At 36.3% G+C, this 4,390-nt stretch overlaps 1 pseudogene; it reads right to left on the reverse strand.

Annotated features, from left to right (window-relative positions):
- Positions 1-1,416: 1,416 nt before the first annotated feature.
- Positions 1,417-2,048, reverse strand: LOC110313978 (annotated as a pseudogene).
- Between the last annotated feature and the right edge of the window lie 2,342 nt (positions 2,049-4,390).

A 4,390-nucleotide genomic window follows, 5' to 3' on the forward strand; every position in this document is an offset into this window, starting at 1 on the left:
TAAAGTGCTTTGCATGTGAAATGCATAAAGAGCAATTGAATTGAATTGTTTAATAAGTTTAATATATACATCAAAATGTTAATATACTTACAGAATATAATTGTAAATGAAGGTGTCACTACTTACAAAAAAACAGTTGCAAGACTAGTGTATCTATAGTGAATTTCCAGGGGAAGAAAGGATCCCCTTTACTTGAAAATAAAAAAGACTAAAGAATATTTCCAGGAGAAAGTTATCATATTTTTTTTAATCAACACTTTGATTTAGATATGTCTTACCAGAAACCACAGAATGCTATAAATTAAAGGTATTTTGATTTGATATCTTATTTTATACTTTTGAAACTTGAGGCTGATGATGAAAATTATTTTTAAAATGTATCTGAGAGAGAACTATTCTTTGTGGCTTTTTGAGACAGGGTTTCTCTGTGTAGCCCTGGCTGTCCTGGAACTCACTCTGTAGACCAGGCTGGCCTTGAACTCAGAAATCCGCCTGCCTCTGCCTCCCGAGTGCTGGGGTTAAAGGCGTGCGCCACCATCACTCAGCGGAGATTATTACTATGGACCGATGCAACACAGAATGCTTTTTACACTGAGGAATAAAGTGTTTCTCATATAGTCAGTCAGAGATGCTCTTTCTAGAAGCTCAATCTACTTGGGAAAGCTTGTCTTATTGAAGGATATGTACTCAATCAATAACCATTGCCCTTATGCTAACTTTAAATGCTCAGATAAGTAACAAAGATTTGCAGATATTGGTTGTTGTTGTTGTTTTTTCAGAAAATTATATACTTTCCAATCAAGTACCTATTCTAATAATAGTGATGACATTGATTTACAACATTTATATTCCATATTCATTTAGTCACTGTTCTATTGCTGTACAGAGAGACCATACCCATGCTAATGCTTATTAAGTGGAAGTCTTCAAATGGAGGCTTGCTTTCATTTCAGAGGCTTATTCCATTGTTGCCATAGTGGGGAGCATGTAGGCAGACATGGTGCACAGTGCTGGAGAAGTAGCTTAGAGTTCTAACAAACCAATTCCTGGGCAGTTGATTATATATATATATATATATATATATATATATATATATATATATATATATATATATATATATGAGAGAGACAGAGAGAGAGAGAGAGAGACAGAGAGAGACGGAGAGAGAGAGAGAGACAGAGAGAGAGAAAACAGTTCTAAAACATTTGTTTCTCTTCAGAATGACTTCAGGCTCTATATTATGGGACTATAGGAGTTAGAAAAGGCCAGGGTATTGAGGACAATCGTGTTTATTAACATTTTCTTTTAAATGCTTTTAGCAATTTGGCCCCATTAAATTAGTTATAATTTTTTTTAAACGGACAAAGGCTTGTTTTATTTTAATGACTGATCCAAGTTATGCCACAGCTAGGCCACTATGAACAGACACGAGGGAAGCTTTATTTCTTGGTCTCTTCCTCCTTGGACAGAGTCTTGATACTCTCTTCCTTCTTGGCCTGGTAGGCGCTCATCCAGGGGCTTCCGTGCTTCCTTGGTCTTAGACCTGCGAGCCTCAGCCTGCTCAGCCAGGAGCTTCTGGCGGGCCTTGCCTGCCTTCAGTTTGTGGATGTGCTCCATGAGGATCCGCTTGTTTTTCAATACATGCCCTTTGGCCTTCAGGTACAGACTGTGATACATATGGTGGTCAATCTTCTTGGATTCCCGGTATCTCCTGAGAAGCCGGCACAGGATCCTCATCCTTCTCATCCAGGTCACCTTCTCGGGCATCCGAGCATTGGCAGTACCCTATGCCCTCTCCCCTATGCCCATATGCCTGCCTTTCCATCGGGCCAAGGTGTTTTTCCAGCAACGAGCACGGGAATGGACAGTCACAGGCTTCGGGATGATCAGTCCATCTTTGATCAGCTTTCTGAGATGCTGATGGGAGTTGGCATTGGCGATTTCATTTGTCTCATTGGAATCCAACCAGACCTTCTTTATCCCACAGCGGAGGACACTAGAGGCAAGCCTCTTCTGTAGCCTGAGCATACTCGTGGCTGCGGACGCAGCAGCGACAGGAAAAGCAGTTATAAATTATTATTTGATAATATAATCTATACATTTTTAAGATCTTAGATGGAAAAGGACTGAAATATAGGAGCTTTCAAAATAGAAAATATTGTTTGCTTTCTTTGCATATAACTAGATAATATTAATAGCAAGATCATAGAGTAGCAACAGAAACTTGTTTTCAGGAAGAACATATTGGCCTTTGGATGGTGTTCTAGATCCAGCCCTTCACAGTCTACCAAAGAAATAAAATGTCACGATTACTTTTTCAGATATTCAACATTCCGTGTACATTTAGTGATTATGCATAATCAATGAAAATTTGTTTACCTTATAATATTATGAGAACTAGTTACACTTTATGTAATGATATTAAATAAAACTCTCAAATACGTCAATACTAATTTTAGTAAGACATAAAACCCCAGAAGAACACATTCTTGTTAAAAGTCAATCCTTACTTAAATATAATTCTATAATTCATGAGAGGTCATATTATTATAATATAACATATTATACATGTTTGAACTTAAGACTCTGTTAAGAGGCTTCTTTTTCTACCTCAACTTATGCTTTCTTTGGTTTTTTCACGTTTTACTTCTATTTTACTTTTTCCTTTTATTAAAAAGAAATTACTTTCTCATACAATATACCAGAATTATAATTTTCCCTCTCTCTAGTCCCCCTAGTTTCTCCCCAGATGCCCTACAGTCCAGATACACTTTCTGTCATTAGAAAATAAGAATCTTCTAAGATACAACAACCAAAAATATAGAACAAAACAAAATATAAGATGAAACAAAAAACCATCTAATTAAATTTGCATAGGGCAACACAGATAAGGAGAAAAGAGTCCCACCAGCAGGAACAAGATTCAGAGACCCACTCATTATGCTAAGGAGTCCCATAAAAATGCTAAACTAAAAGCTATAATATATAAGTAGAGGATCTGGTCCAGACCTGTGTAGGCCCTGTGATTGCTGCTTCAGCCTCTGTGAGCTCATATGAGCTTTTCTTGGTTCATTCACAGGGCCTTGTTCTCCTGGTGACATTTTCCATTTCCTCTGCGTCTTACAATCTATCTACCTCCTCTTCCACAGGATTGCCTGAGCTCTCAGGGGATGGATTTGATGGAGACCTCCCATTTAGAGCTGTGTTTAAACTACTTGCAACTTGAGTTATATTTGTCTCAACTTTATAGCACTTTCCCCCCTCAGAACCAATCTGCATTACAGATATAGTACTTGAGGAAATGCCAGAATAATGGGACTTAACTTTATGTATTGGTGTAGGCAAAATTGATTTTTAAAATGATTCAAAGGCAATCAGTTCTGAATAGTTTGGAGGGTTTAGCTCTAGATCCTCAATAATGGTTACTGAACTATCATTTAATAATAGGTTTGAGAGTGTACGTGTTTGTTTTGCTTTATTTAATTATTTTAAAATATAGTAATTATATGAGTAAAACTGCATGTTTATAGGGGGGAATGAGTATTGCAGAAGAACTTAATGGCTATACAACATATTTTCAAAATATTTTCAAACCTAGAAGTACCTAGAAAGCTACTTCCACTGCACCAGTAATTTGTTTTACTTCCTTGTCATTTTTCATTCTCAATTTGAAAATAGAAGTAATCGTGATTATGCAAATGATTTAGTCTCTCCAGTAGACAAATAGGCCAATTCAACTATTAAAGCCTTTCGTGAGAAGAAATGATCTTCTAGTCTATTTATTCTGTAAGAAATTCTATAGACTTATTTTTGAATCTAATGGTCTTGCTGTAGTAGTGCTCTAAGATTCTCCTAATCTAGCAACAAAAAGAAACATTTAACCATGAAGACATTATTTTCATGTCTTTCTATGTAAATAAAGTTTCTGTGGCCATGACAAATACATGGAATAATTAATTTGTAGCAATTAGAGATTTATTATTGGCTGACAGTTTAGGAGGTATTGGTACATGATCAGTAGTTAGTTCATCTATTTTTAGGACTATTATAAGTCACCTCTTATGGTAGGAACATATGACATAAGAAGATTACTCATCTCAGGGTCATAAAGTGAAATAAAAATAAAAAGTCTCAAAATACCACATCAAGTGCATATTCTTGATGGTGTAAAGACCTCAAACTGTTCCTACCTTTTAAAGTTTCCATAGCATCTCAATGGTGCTTACCTGGTGATTGTGCATCCATGGAATGGGCCTTTGGGAGAAAATTTAGGATCTGATCTAGAACACTGTCATCATTGTTCAGATCTGTATCTTATTGTCTATAGGCTATAGTTATAGTCTTCAGTTTTCCCCTCATGTTCTCTTGGTAAAATACCGCCAGCTTTTTC

This window comes from Mus pahari, chromosome X, assembly GCF_900095145.1.
Source record: "Mus pahari chromosome X, PAHARI_EIJ_v1.1, whole genome shotgun sequence".
In the NCBI taxonomy this organism is placed as follows: Eukaryota; Metazoa; Chordata; class Mammalia; order Rodentia; family Muridae; genus Mus; species Mus pahari.